The sequence below is a fragment of the Crocodylus siamensis genome, chromosome 5 (genome assembly GCF_052110815.1).
Source record: "Crocodylus siamensis isolate JL-2025a chromosome 5, ASM5211081v1, whole genome shotgun sequence".
NCBI lineage: Eukaryota > Metazoa > Chordata > Crocodylia > Crocodylidae > Crocodylus > Crocodylus siamensis.
In genome coordinates, this window is record NC_143399.1 from 67,759,703 (window position 1) to 67,775,820 (window position 16,118).

General features: G+C 43.6%; 1 protein-coding gene across 8 annotated transcripts in view; it reads right to left on the reverse strand.

Annotated features, from left to right (window-relative positions):
* The window catches only part of NTNG1 (netrin G1), a 304,356-nt gene that overhangs the window by 209,664 nt on the left and 78,574 nt on the right, over positions 1–16,118 (reverse strand). The window lies entirely within an intron of this gene.

The window sequence follows — 16,118 nt, forward strand, 5'->3', positions numbered from 1 at the left end:
ATGGCAATTTGCTTCTGGTCACCCCAAGGGGCCCACTAAAACTAAAGCCTGGCTATGCCCCAATTCAGAGGTGAGCTCTGCCCGTACTGCTGCATCCCAGCCACGTGGAGATTGGTTCGAAACCCAAACTCCAAGTGGCTGGTAGAGCTGCTCTGGCAGCTGGATTGCTGCATCCCAGCCATGTGGGGATGGGGTCCCAAGACCATCCCCCATGTAGCCAGTAGAGCTGTCCCAACAGCCAGGACTGCTGGATCCCAGTCATGTGGAGAATGGGTCGGGACCCATTCTCCACATAGCCAGTAGAGTGGTCCTGGCAACCAGGACTGCTGCATCCCAGCCACATGGAAACTGGGTCCCAACCTGATCCCCATGTGGCCTGTAGAGCTATCTCAGCAGCTGGGACTGCTGCGTCTCAGCCATGTGGAGATGAGGTCAGGACCTGATTTCCATGTGGCCAGGAGAGTCATCCCTGCTCAGGGGGGATGCTGCCAGTCAGCCACATTGAGGAGGATGGATTTCTACTTGACTGGCAGGTGGCATCCCCATCAAGCAAAGACAGCTCTCCCCTGTGGCCCTGCCAGCCCTGGTGGGGCACAGCTGGGCTGAAGTAGCCCTGCTATCAGGCCCAAATTTCTCCTGATGGGGATGCACATGTAGATATCTGCCCTGGAGTGCTTTAATAAGCCTGAATTTTCTACAGATAAAATACAGGTGCATTAACTGCATGTGTAGACGCACCCTGTATGTCCATGTACGTTATTCTGTCATTGCTCCCACCTAAGAACAGATTAAATAGAGCAGATAACAGTGAAAGAGATGTGACCTGAGTGAATGCAAGTCACAACTATATTTCTCTTGGTTTACAGTGATATTTTACTGGTATTTACTATTAGCAACTGCTGTTAATTAAAAACAGCGAACCTTAATGGAATAGCTGCCATAATTGTTATCTGTTTGATATTTTAATTAAGCTATACTGAAGGCTATATGGCTTACAGGTCTGTTTCACAGAAGATATCAGTGTCAGCCAGTCACTAACATAGGCGGTTGATTTTGTTTTAAATGCAGCCTTCCAGTGCATAGTATTAAGTATTTATTATATAAGTCTAGAATAAAAAGGCAAAATAAGCCACCGGCACATAAATAAAATACTGTATTAAAGTTACAGCTTTTCTGAGTTTCTGACTGCCTTTATACAACAGAATAACTTAACACGTTAGCAGAAAACACTTTAGGATAAATTATATAACAAAAGGTGGTTGAACCATGACAGACAGAACTTGTCCCTAATAAGTTCATCATGTTCATGTTATCAAAGATACATTTCTAAGGAATTCTTCATCACCCTATTTAACCTTTACATCTATTTTGCGACGGCGCAAGCCCAATATAATTTACCTTTAAACGCTGGTTAAAAAAAATCAATTACATTTGTGTCTAAAAATACATGCTACAAGACGCACATGAAGTTACCCTAATTGCAATGGGGAATGGAACAAAATACAGTACAACACATGGGCACACGTCCATGTTTGCTGGCTTGTCTTCCACATGGCACTAAGAAACTCTAGTCTTAGATGAAAACCCTTGTGTGCCAGGGACAGAACAAGTATTCCAAAAGACATTCCTTGCCCCGAGGAGCGTACAGTCTCAATATCACTTTGTATATTCCTGTCTAGCAGAATGTCATCACTGTCACGCATTGCTTCTTGAGCAGCTCACATGCATGTACTTTCCTAGGTCATAAAAAAAAGACATTTAACTGTCATTTAGCAGCAGAGTTGGGAACTGAATTTTGTCATGGAAATTTTTGAGTATGTGCTGCCAGCACAGAAGAGGTTAAACTGACATGCGCGGTTTGAAGCTGTGAGTGGAAATTTCCAAGGCTCACCCAGTCCTTGCCCCCTGGGTGACCTGCGGAGCTGTCAATCATTGTTGACCTACTTTCCCCACAGACGCATGCTCAGATTGTGTCAGCTCCTGACTGAGAGCATGCTCAGTCAGAACCTGACATGAGGTAAATCGGACTAGAAATTTCTCTGCGGAGAGCACGCTGATTGGCTACCAAATTGATATAAAAGTTCTGTGAGCCCCTCCCTCGGGGGGAGATCGCGTGGACTGGAGACAGAGGCTGCTGCTGCAGGGACTGTTCTCTGAGTCAGGCTTCAGGGCCTATTGATCTCCTCCTTCGGTGGCTTAGTACTCGTTGTATTGCGGTTTTGACTACGTTCATCTGGCTTCCTGACTTACCTTTCAAACTGATTAACGGCTTACGATTTCGGATCACCCTATGGACTTTGTTTAACCCGGTTCTGAATCACCGACCTCGGCTTTCTTCACCAACTACGACTCTGCTCATCCCTCCAACTGACGTCTCCGCTGCATCATCTTCTGGCTACTGACCTCGGCTTTCTCATTCGACCACCCGATTTGTCCATTGCTGTGGACTGGCGTCACGCGGTTCATCATCACCGTGTTACAGTTCGTTTTCGTTGTTTGTGATCCCCATTTATGAGCTGTTGACCAGCCCTGGGACTAGGTCTTCGGACTGAACCTCGTGGGCCAACAGACCCCTTTGTTGTTAATTGTTTGTTTGTGTTTCAAAACTGTAACTGAAGACCTTTCTGCCTACGCCTGAAGCGTAAGTCAAATAAATTCACCTGTTTTTCTCAACCCGCTCCGAGTCCCTAACTCTAGACTCTACGCCGCTAATCCCACCTGTCCGTAGCTAATTGCCACCCCGGCCCACCGTGACCTTGGGGCCCGATCCTTCGGTTTTCCCTGACAAATTTAAAAGTCAAGCAGCACTCAGAACCTAACATGCATAAAGAGGAGGGAGAAAAAAGGAGGAATAGACTTATACATATTTGGTGTTGTTACTCGCTTTTGAGAAACAAGGTACTATCTTCAAGGATCCCACGCATTTTGTATTGGGATCAGTACAGGTTCTTATATTGGCTTAAATGAAGCAGGATTGGGTGGCTTAGGGCTCTCAAGTGCGTCCACAATGGGAAGATTATAGGAAGTCTCCTTTTGCAAAGGGAGGGAACTAGAGAAAAGGGGGTGGCAAGTACAGCACCTATATTCACAGTCGGTAAAAATACTCCTATCCCACTTGATTTTGTTTCTCAGAACTTTTTTACTGTGACTTAATGTCAAATTAACTTTTCTTTATTTACAGTTTGACCACATCTACAACTTGTGATAGTCTGAATTTAAAATAAATCAGCAAAATTAGTTTAATTAAAACTGTAACAGACAAAAGGTTCTGCAAATAAAACTAGCACTTTGCTAGTGTGCTGGCTGTGTAGTGTCAGTAAAATAGATTACAATGACTATGAGCCATATTTTGGCTAGAATATTTTCCTGAAACCGTGACATACTAAAAAAAATAAGCGGTAGACTTTGTAAGAAAATAAAAGAACAGGGATTATTTCTGATATCTTTCATTGGACAAACTGTATATCTGGGAAAGCAACTGTTGGAACAAGCTTCCTGCCATCAGGCATCCTTCCTTAAGAATCTGAGGAAAGGAACCTGAACATATTATCAAGCAACTGAGGGAGGACACTTGATGCCTGAAAGCTTGTCTAATAGCTCTCCCAGCTACACAGTTGGTCCAAAAAAAACCACTGGAAAGAATACTTGCATCTTGTAAATTTCCTGCACCATCATGGCTGCAACAACACTCCAGCACTACTAACAAAATAAGATCATACTCTTCAGTAATAGCTTCAAAGAACTCATTGTTCTTACTGGCTTAGTATATTTTAAAATAAGAATTTTAATCCATTACAAAGGAGCATGAAAATTCAAGAAAATGGACTTATATATATTTATGACAACACATGTGCTGCACCTTTAAAGTTCATATTGTCGTGTCCGATGACCAGTGTACCCTTGACCTGCGAGCCTGGGTCAGCACGACTGGCTGGACGCGGGTCGGGTAGGTAGTCGGACAGGTGGGTACTAGCAGCGGGTTGGAGTCAGGAGATTTTAAAACGTATTAGTTATACGAAAAGTTTATTTTACTTACACCACAGGAGATTGCAGTGTAGGAAGGAAGTTGTGGTCGCGCGGTGTAGAAAGAGAAGTTGATTTATTCAGCTCAGCATGCAGATATTTTTGTTGCACAGATTACAAACTGCGTGGTGCAGATTTTAAGCAAAGCATACAGGTAACTTCGGTCTAAAGACTTTCGTGAGCTCATCGAGAATGGACAAGCCGGCAAAAACAAATACACCTGAAAACTTTTACCGTCGGTGGGGAGGGGTCAGCGACTGGCCAAATTGCTGTCAGCGACTGGCCAAATCGCTGAATACATCTCCTGGGCGTGCGTGGAGGTCTCCACTGAAGGCGGAAATCTTTCCAAAGTTATAGTTTACAGGGTGGCCTATTATAACACGCCAGGCATGAATAATTACAGAACTGCCAATCATGACTGTGAACAGACTCTGTGTGTTCTTAGGTTTCATGCGAGATTGACTACGTATGTGTTTTACATTTAAGCTGGGGGGGTTTGAATATGGAACTATAATGACGAAATATGTTATGTTAGCCTTTGACCTTTTTTTGCCATCGGCATCTGAAACCAAAGATTTTTCTTTGACACATATAATGATGGGGGACTTCATTCAGGACTGGTCTTCAATTAAATAACCTGGGAGACAGGGTTAAAGATCTGATGTAAGTATGCAGTAACCTTCTATAACTTTACTAAGTTGTTCCATACTACAGTTAATGAGGGCAAACCAAAAACATTTTAAAGTCATACAAGTGTTTCACTAATCTTACCTGAAAGGGAATGGGAAGGCTAGAAAGTCATATTTCTTCTGAGAAAGTTTATGAAAATCAAAACTCAGAATATTAAACTGGCTATAGTCTTATACTTACATGAGAGAAAACAGCATGATTGATCCATTGTCTGCAATCCATTAACAACCCAAACTTCTCTGATACTATTGTGCTAACATCACTCAAGAAGTAACATTTCCAAGCTACCATATTTACCTGAATCCATGATGACTCCAAATTTAAGATGACACCCAAATAATTAGATTCTATACATGGAATACAGTATTTATAAGTTTGTTATAATTTCCAATGTACTGTATAGAGTCTAATTATTGGAGGGTCACCTTAAATCTGTCCCCTTCCACTGCTGCAGTGGGGAAAGGAGTGGCAGGAGGGCAGGTAGTGAGGGGCAGGTGATGTGGGAGGCAATAGGGGGCAGACAGTGAGAGAAGCAGTAGGAGGTAGGTAGCAGGGGGAACTGGCAGGGGGAGGTGGGCAGGTGGAGGGGGAACTAGTTGTGGAGAAGGCAGTGGGGGGAACATGTGGTTGGGAGTCAAGAAGCTTGACGCCTGCCCCTTGCTCCCCTACACCTAGCCCCATCCCTATGCTTCTGCTTCTCCATGTGCTTCCCCATGTCTGCATCTCCACATCACCACTGCTTCTGTGTCCCCTCTGCTCCACCCCCTGGCATCCTCTAGCCATCCTGGCTTATCCCACTCCCCTGTTGCTTCCTCTGGTGTACTCTGGCAGACTCTAACCCCACTCCAGCCCGTGGCATGGATCACATGATTGCTTCAGTCTCAGCCCAGTGTGTTTGCAGTGGCTTGGGGATCTGGGGCCCATCCAGAGCTGCCAGTACCTCCACTGCTACTAGGCTGATGTGGGGCAAAGTTGGGTAGGAAACTGCTGAAGTGGAGGGTAAGAGGCGGGGGAGTAGAGGCTGTGGGAGGAAAAGGCAGGGGGATAGGCAACAGCTGTAGCTCTGACCCCAACAACAGCTGCTGTCTGCCCACTACTCATACTTAAATTTATGAGGAGGGGCGTTTCCCCCATGTTAAGTGGGGAAAAAACCTTGTCCTGGATTTCAGTAAATATGATAAATAACAAATCCAGCTGAAAGAGGCTGTGGCACCCTTTGTATCCATAAAGAGTATGGACCAAATAGTGCCAAATTATTCATCTATTATTATAAGCCTGTAGATAGAGGAGTAGCCTAACTTAAGTGAGTGAAACTACTCCTGGGAGATCCTGCTGTGAATATGCATAAATCGTGTAGGTGCCCAATTATCAGCACTTTTCCCATTTGCTCGCAGAAATTCAGATTTAAGTCAGCACAACAGGCATGCAGTTATCTGGGCATGTAGATATTTACAATTGTACTTGTGCCCTGTAAAAAATTAACTTGAAAAGAAAGTTATTGGGGGGAGGAGGAAAGAAAGAAAGAAAGAAACAAGTAGAAAGAAATTCTGAAACAAAACTGTGACAAATGTGGGCAAATCTTATTAGGACTAAAATAGAGAGGTGATAATGGTATGAAGTAGAGATGGAAAGGTGTGAAGAAGTAAGGTGGTAAGAGAAAAAACCAAAAAAGGACATTTAAAATAGGAGGAAAATGACTTAATGACAGTTCCACTTGTCACTGTTTTCTTCTTCCTCTCTCCTTAACACTTACAAGCCATTGCACTAAGCTGTATGATGTGACCTAGAAGGGAGCTATTTTTGCTCCTTTCATCCCAAGTGAGCAGCCAGTATTTGGGGGTTTGTGTTTCTCTTAGAAGGGAGAATTGATGATGGATGCTAATATATCTGTTTAAGAACATACTCAAGAGTCCTGTTTCCCAGAACACAGCTGGAACAAAAAATATGCAGTTCTTTGCTCACAGTTCAAAACAGCACTCTTCGTAAAAATAGCTGCCTCTGCTTTTTTATCACAGCCACATTACCAGTGTTTCTCCTGGTGTTTGCTTTGCTCTTTGGTTACCCCTATTTCTTTGTGCTGATAAACATATACACCATCAACCTAGCATAGCTCCTTGCCCATATAACTCTGTATCTGAACAAGCTGTGTCCTACGTTTTCAGTTACTTTACTTCAAAAAGGAACAGCTCCTTCTTAAAACAACTGCTCTGAATGAAAGCCTACTCATCAGCTGTAATGAAATTCTACCCAACCTCCATCCTAGCACTATTGTTGCTCTGTACTGTCTGTATGTACGTTCTGCACTCTATCAGCAAAAGGCACTGCCCAAAATGCAGTGCCTTGTGTTAGTGTTTCCTGTTCCGCTCTTAACAGTGTTAGGGAGTAGTTAGAGGGAGTAGTTAGTTATTGGTAATAAAGATCATTCCCCTGTTCTTCCCTATATGATCTCTTTGGAACCAGAAACCCACAGATACAAAAAATCATTATGACAACAAAGGTATTCCACTTTCTTAACTTTAGTTGAGTTATCACAGAGAGCATAAATAATGAAGATGGGGCTGGTATGTACCCAATGTCCTTGAAGAATTTGTACTCTAGTAGATATGATATGCTGAAGCCCTTACTACCATATCTTCACTGCTACTATATACCCCATGATAGTTACATTAAAGAAAGCATCTAACTAGCACCTAAACAATGTTAGGGTTACCATATCTCTGGGTTTTCCTGGACATGTCCTCTTTTTTGGACCCCAGTGCTGCATCCGGGAGGGTTTTTAAAATAACAGCAAATGTCTGGGTTTTCTGCTTTCCCCTGCTGGCTGCTCCCCACGCGGGCTACAAGTCAGGTAAACAGAAGGGGGGGGTGTGATGGAGAGAGCGAGCAGGCTTGCTCGCAATGCGGGACCTGCTTGAGCAACAGGGTTGGGGAGGCAGAGGTCTGCAGGTCAGGAGTGAGGGGCACTGGCAGGGCTGGGGGTGGACAGGGAGCTGTGGATCAGCAGTGAGGGGCAGAGGGAATGGGAGAGGTGACTGTGGGTTGGGTGTGCAGGGCACATGCAGTGCCACAGGTCTGCGGGTCAGGAGTGGGAGCACCAGCATGGCTGGGGGCATAGGCCGTGGGTCACACAGAGTGAGGGACACTGGCAGCGCTGGGGGGAGGGGCTGTTGGTTGGGAATGAGGAACACCAACAGGGCTGGGGGGCAAGGACTGCAGGTCGGGAGTGAGGGGCACGGGGAATGGGACAGGTGATTATGGGTTGGGTGTGCAAGGCACAGGCAGCGCCAGGGGCCTGTGGGTTGGGAGGGAGGGGCAGGGTACTGCTGTTTGGGAGTGAGGGGCACTGGCAGGCCTGGGGTCAGTGGGTCCAGAGTGAGGGGCAGCAGCAGGACTGGGGCGGGGGTGTGTGGCTTGTCAGTGAGGGGCAACAGAATGGGCAGGGGCAAAGAACTGGCATGTCACTGCCTCCCCTGCACCAGCATATTCCCCCTGCCTGTTCCGTCCCCCCTACAGTGACAAGTGTCCTCTTTTTTGGACCCGGAAATATGTTAACCCTAGTAAACTCATATTTGGGGGGCCTGTGCAGGTGCCTGTCAAGTCCAAGAGACAACAGTTTGCTCACTTCTAGATCAGATAAAGAGTTTCCAACCTTGAGGAGTCAACGAGAGAAACAGAATGGAAAAGAAAGATTACCAAAAAACCAGTTACCATATGGTCACTCCCTCCGTTATCCCATATCTAAGGGTCTCCATAAATTGCAGCAGAAGTGCCCCCTGCAGCAGCAGCTTAAACGTTTTTCATTTCACCACTCCCTCTCTCCTCCACCCTATTAGTACAGGTTTTAAATATACCATAGTTTCCCCTGACCTGGTGATCAGAGGCCAACAGCTCAGCAGGCAGGGCCCCACTGACAATAAGGGGTGGGGGAGGGGGGGCACAGGGAAGTGGTGAAATGAAAAACATTAAAGCAGATGCTGCAGGGGGCACTTCCAGAGCAATTTACGGAGTTCCCTACCTATATCCTGTTCCCCACATCCCTCCAGTGGTCTCTCCCTCCTCCCCAGAACAGACCTCCTTTTATAAAAAGACTAGATACTTGTAGAATAGAAGCAGCTGTGGAAAAGACTACTGAGGGAATTAGACTATGCATTTTTTTTTTAAGTCCTAAATTGTTGAGCAAACCCCTGCCAGAGTATGTCTAAAACTAATAGGATGGAAACAGAAAACAATGCAAGATACAGTGTATGTAGACGTCTGGTTTCCTACTGAACCAGGAACTAGTGTTCTGGTAGTTTCAGTCAGTGAAATAAAACTTCTCCAGCATGAAGCAATCTAGCAAGTCTGTTCTTTACAGAATTTGACAGCAGCTGGCCTGGACTTTTTGGATACAAAAGTTTCAAGAAGCCTAATATCAATTCACTTGGTTGTGGGTCTGTGGTAGCAATTGTGTCTTTCACCACAGCACATCTGCCTCTTTCACAAGGATTAATCTATTACTCTATGAAATTGATTTTATCTACAGATTTGCTAGATAACACTAATTTAGTTTGATTACCTCTTTATTTCTGGGTTCCTGGAGAATGCCCATCACCCCATCATCCAGATACTTTCATTATGGTCATACCCATCTTTAATTTATGAAGCTATAAACTTTACAAGTGTGTCTTTTCCAGCTGTTAACAAGAAAAGTGTTATGCTTTTCTATGACCTAAAAGATTACAGCTTCTACTTGCTCTTCTGGGTGGCATTGAGGTTTAAGTCAGGGTTCCTGGAATGTTAAATGTTTTTCAAGAGCTTTCAACTGGATATGATGGATTGTAGTCCATTTTAAAGTACATCTGTTGGGGTTTCTCAATTTAAAGGAAAATAAAAGCATCTTGATTAAACATCAACAATCGTAGAACAAGAGACAAGCAAGTGAAATGTAGGCATGTACACTCACACATACAAATACAAAAAGGAAGTCCACGTATAACTTTCAAGAGACCATAAATAATCTTACGCTGAAAAAAAAAAAATAGACAATCCTTGAAGAACAGTTGCTCCCAGGGACATTTAGCTTATCTACAAATATTATTCTCAAATTACTGATTTATTGCTTCCTTTTTCCTTTCTCATATGTTCATTCAGCTCTCCTTGTTTCACTGCATAAGAGGCTCTTTGCTCTTGAGGATGACAGCGCCCACACAAGATGAAAGTCAAGCACTAGTGAAATTCTAGTGTCCCAGGCCAGTATCCATCCTTTGTCCTTGTCACAGAACAGTAGGGTTGCTGCCTTGGATCTCATCTTGGGTAAAACCTGCCTCCATTGTAGTGCCTGCCACGTGGTTTTCATTCAGATGAGATGGTGATTTGGGAAGGGAGGCTGCTCACCACTCATGAGGATACTACCTGAGGCTTATCTGTCTCTCTTGCTCTGTAGTCCCCTAAATAAAAATCAGGCCCTTCTGGCCGTCTAACTGTAGAAAAAATATTTCCCTTTTGCCTGGGACAGTTAAGGTACACTGTCCTGTTTAAGACTGGGATCTTCCCAGGCCTTTCCCTGTCTGCCCAGCTGGGGCACTCCTACGCCCATCTCAGATGTCCTTTAGTAGCTTCCCCCCTGCAGAAGGGACTCTCCTAATTGGGCCATGCTTCCCTCTTTTCCTTCTTTCCCTTCCTTCCTGTTCATCAGCCCTGGGGCAGCTGCTAATCAATCTGCCCAGGTGTCCCTCCTTAACCAGGCAAGCCCTGGGGCTGTTTCCCACTCCTGCTTGTTAATCCCCACAGTAACCTACCATGCAGGCTTTTTTATCCTGCCATTTTTCATATTCTTTTCCCTGCCATACTCTGCTCCTTCCACACCTCAACTAAGTGCAGCATAAACCCCTGCTGTCCACTGAGAAGGAGAGATTTTGAGGTAGGGGCTTCAGGCTTCCACCTTCCATCAACCCTTGATCTAAAACAAGTTCCCAGCAGTTTTCAATCCAACACCCTCTGAACTACTAGCTACCACCTTGCCTTCTAGCTGCATCATCACAGTCCTTCCTTTGGGGCTTGCTTTTCACACCCATGTGGTTGTGACATTTTTTTTTTCCCCCCCAAGGAAAATTGTGTGTGTCCCAAGTCAAATCAGCCAAATCAATTCCAAATATGCATGTTTCAAGAACCATATGTGGCCCTGCTACCGACGAGCATCCTTCACCTCCTCATGGGACTTCAGATACTTCCAAATCCTTTGGCAGGCATCCTATGTGCAGGCCCAAACCCAGAGGATGGGGGTTCAGATGTCCCCAGGTTTTGTTTAACATCAGCTTTATGGCCCCAGGAGTGTCTCCCATTTCTATAAAGTCAGTGTATAGCCAAGATCTTCCCAGTGAAAGTGGAAGTGGGAGGCTAACAAGGCACTACCTTGGTCAGGGTACTACCCTCTGCCATGTTTGTGGTTTTTTCCAGCCAGTAGGAAAACCACTTTCATGGTCATGGTGTTTTCCCTGTCATGTGGTTGTGACATACACTAGTTCCTTGTTTTCTCTTCTCTCCTTTAAAACTACTCTGAGTGTCCAAGACTTAACATGGGGGGAAAAACCACCTTGCCTTGCATCCAGCTGTCAGGCTCCGTTTCTGTTTCAGCCTGGGTCATGGAGCATGGCTCCAGCCCAGCTCTGTAGCAGCAGAGGTGGGGCATTGGTGCTGCTGCTATGGGGCCAGAGTAGAACAGCAGTGCCAGGTTTGGACTAGAGCCATGCTCCATACTCAAGGTTGCATCAGGGATGAAGCCTGCCAGCATGGAGCAAGGGTAAGGGGGAGGAAAGGTGGAGTAGTAGAGGGGGGTGGAAAGACTTCAGGGGTCTGGGGAGACGGGAGGAAGTGGGGACAGAGATCCGAGGCTACAGGTGGCAGAAGTGGCATGGGGGGGGGGGACAGGGGAAACTCGGCAGCCTGAGGCTGGGAGTGGGGGGTGGGCAAGCAGCAAGGGGCAAACTGCATTACTCTCACTGCCTGCCCCATTACTGTCCCCCACCTGCCCCACCATATTCCCCCCCTATTGCCTCCCCAACTGTCTGTCCCCCACCACCTGCCCCATTACTGCTGTGCTCATTTCCTCTCCCTCACTATCTGCAGTTTTGGGGCATGGCAAATTTAAGATAATCCTCCAATATTTAGATTCAATACCTGGAATATTATAATACATTTATAAATATTCCATGCATAGAATTTAATTATTGGGGAGGGGGTTATCTTACATTCAGGGTCATCTTGTATATGGATAAATACACTATGTTGAAATTCCCTGATTTTGCCCTCTATAATACGTTTTGGTATCAGGCCCTCAAAATGTGACATCTGGATTTTATTTTGTCCATATGATTTGACAATAAATGCAAGGAAGTTCTTATATGAACCAAGCTACTTCAACAGCCACTAGCTGACCCACTTATGACCCTACCTATTCACATTTTTCTGTATTGTATTTCATAGTTCTCATTACCACTTCTTTCTATGTGACTGCTCTAGATACTTCAGAGTCTAAAGGATACTCTAGTAATTCAATACTTGGGCATTTTTTAAAATGTGTGTGTTATGAGGCCTATTTTCCATTTTCCTTCTTGATAGTAATCTATATGGCATGGAACAAGTACTGGCATTTCCCTTGTTCCTCCCTGCCCTGGTATGTTTGTAAATGATGAAATCTAAAAGATGTTTTCCCCACAGAAACCACAAGGTAAATGTAACAAGTAATCAATCTTCTGAATAGCAATCAGGCGACCACTTAACAAACATCCTATACAAACAAAATAATTAATCTAAGCACTGACCTGAATAACAATTAATATCATCAGCTTTGACTGGAATGCTTACTGTACATGACTTTGTTTTCTAGTTATCATAGTTAGGATGTCATATGCAGTATAAACGTGTTGGTCTGCTTTGAAAAATACTAATTTCAGGAAGAAAAGGTGACACAAACATTTCATGGAGATCAGGATGTTTGTTCCTTTGTGTTCAGACTAAAGCAAAATACCATGTCAATATCTAAGTAGAACAGAAAAGACAGGAGCTATGAAACCAAAAAGGAAAAAAAAGAAGTTTTAACCATGAAATGTCAAATAATTTTGGCCCGTGAATATTAAATGAGAGATAAATGGTGTAGAAAGCCATTTGTTTGGCTGTAAACTTAGTATAAGAAGATTAATTTCTTTGATTAACTGAAGGGAGAGTATCATTTTAAGAATAGCAGGCCAGGTTCTCAGCTGGTGTAAATCAATCTAGTTACAAATAGTTATACTGATTTAGGCAAGCTGAGGAAAGACAATGTATAGGTTTTTGAAAAGAGACAACATATTCCTAGTTTGAATTATTTATTACATTCTTAAAAGCAAGTGAACTTCAGAACTCCTAACTCACTGTTCAGGCAGTTTCACTTTCTGGTTTTCAGTTTCACTTTCTGGTATTACTTACACAGTCAGCACCATAGAGGTTGCATAAATCCAAATCAGAATATACCGACTGCATTCATTCAAATACAAGACAAACAATTAGCATCAGGGAAAAAAAAACCCTGTTGTCTAACATTTGCATAAGAGGAAACTTTATCAAATATACTGTCTAACATTAAGCCATTGCCAAACGCAGCACGTACTCATAATGCAAAACAACTATGAAGTTGATTAAATGCAGACAACAAGCATGATCATAAAATACGGGGCCCATATTGGGCAAACATACTGTGGCCCTTAAAAAAAAAAAAAAAAAAAGTAAGTTGCTCCCCCAGAAGGAAATGACCGCCGGGCCTAGAAAAACTGCAATACCACACCTCTTAGAGAGGCCAGAGCAAGCTCCAACACCTTCCTCCCCTGGTGCCAAATATGGTGATAGGAACCTACTACAAAGAAAAATTAAGATTAAGATCCAAATCAGATATATGGGAGTGAAAACTGCATACAGTTCCCCTCAAGGCAGACTTTTTGAAGTCATAAGCCACTACATGGAATACATTTTCTCTTCCTCTTCACTCCCACAGGTAAGCTGCACCTTTCTTTCCCATTTCCAATTATTAGTTTCACCAGTCTTAAATGTCTGGCAAACATCACCAAATGGGGCCCCAAAACAGTTCACCTAGAATCCCTGTGTCACTCTGTCTCAGACTGTTGCATATGATTAGCATGGTCTCACCCTCTATGAGGTGGAGCAAGACCAGTCTGCCTTGTACTTCCTCTGCATATAAATTTTTGGAGGATCCCAGGACTCATGACAAGAACAGCCAGTTTCAGTCAGGAGTGGGGGGCTAATTAGCACATGAATTCTTTGTGGAGGGTATCTGGAGTACACACACACATACTGAGCAGTGCTGAGCTGTGAGATAACCATGTTGACTCCTCAGGGGCCCCAATCCAATGAACTATACAGTAAACCATGAGGTTTTGGCTTTGAATTAATATCATGCATAGTTTGCACTATAAATAAATACAAAAATGTTGCTTAAAAGGTGAGATTAAGGAGTATGCTAAAACTTGCAGCAATTTAAAAAAAAGGTAATGTGCATCAATTCAAATGAACTAAGTCTATAGGTACCTTTCATATCTGCAAATTACTACAGGCATATTGTTTTCAAGGTCAGTGTTTTCAAATTTGCTTCTCTTTGGGTATGTCTACACGCGCAATTAATATGAAGCAATAAACTCCAGGGCTTATTCTTCTGAAATTTATTGTTCCTAGAAGCCCAGTTTGAACGAGTGCCTGGAAGCAATAACCTCCCGAGATTATTGCTGTTTGAACATATGCCCAGAACCACAGCATCTTGAGCTGGGTCAAAGCAGCCCCAATTGGCGGGGGGCCCAGGAAGTCAGCCTGCCAGCCCAGGGCTGCTCTCTGTGGCTCAACATGCTGCAGAGGGGCTGACTAGGGCATGACAGTGCTTCAGTGTTGGGCTAGCCAGCAGACAGCCCCTGCACTGAAGCACTCTCATGGTCCAGCCAGACCTTCCAGTGTCTACACGTGTGCTACTGCAGAGAGTTTTAGTCTGCAGCAGGATAGTACTTATATTTACAAGCAGTATCCTGCTGAGGAGTAAATTCATTTACCCCAGTCTAACAGGGGAGCACATGTAGATGCCAAGACATTTACTATGCAGCTAGTCTCTTGTGCAGTAAACACTTTGTGTAGATGCACCCTCTTCCATGTGCTCAGTGAGAACAGGGTCTAGTGGTAAAAAGATGGGGAAGGGCCAGAAGGGGAATAAGTTGGGGGAGGCAGAGAACAGGGTGGCTACCTGTCCCGTTCCCTGCTCCCAAGTTTTATTTTCCCTGATGTAGCAGTGGGAGAGAGACAGATTCAAGGCAAACCACCAATAATTAGATCCTATACTTGGAAAGTTATAACAAATATATATTTTTTCCCTATATAGAATCTAATTACATTCAGGATTGTCTTACATTCAAGAAAATATAGTAATTTCCATGAGCATTAAAAAGGAATAACAACAACCCATGGAAATATTTCTAATAATGTTTGCTTTTACAAAACCTTTGTGTTTACAAAATGTAACAACTGGGATTAAATCCATCAGACCATGAACCTATGAAAAGCCAAGGTAATCTTTATTTTTTTATGTTTGTTACTTTAGTTTGACCACATTTTTGAAAGTGGAAAAGAAATAATTTCTTGCCTTTCCTCCACAAGCAGTATTAAGAGCGGGTAGACACTTCATAAGAGATGCTCGAGAAATGTTCGCTATAATAAATGTTATTGACAAACACTGAAATGTGGTATCTTCTGGTTTATAATGCCTATGACTGAATCACAAGAATACCTTAAAACAGGTATCAGACAGTTTTAGCCCTAGGGCCAGGAAATCTCACATTTCAATAATCAAAAAATAAAAAACCCTGAATCATTTACCAAGAAAGAATGTGGGCACAGAGATTAGAAATGGAGACAAAATAAGCAAAAAATGTCTGGAGAACAGAGGAAGCAGAACTGCAAACTTGAGAAGAGTGATTTGAGAAACCTCCACATAAACCACCTAGCAGAAACAAAGTAATACAGCTTACATATCATCTCAGTCCTAACAATAATCGTTTAAAATAAATATCCATCTTCTGTTTTATCACCCCATTTTTTCTTTCTACATCTTTGCTTCTGTTTCTTGCTCATAAATTCCATTCGTCTCTCCTCTTCATATAAAGCTGACAGTTCCCTGTTTCATTACACCTGAGAAAAACTCCATTTTTTTTATTCTCCCCATGACATGACTGATTTTTCCCCTTCTGTTTCTCAGCCACAGCAACACCTCCCTCCCACTTTTCTCTCTACCTCCCATGATATCCACCCCTTCTCTTGACCAGAACACTACTGAACACTCTTTTCTTCCATTTTCAATTGCACACAGTTCCAGAGCTAAAGACCAAGCCTTTTGCTTTGCC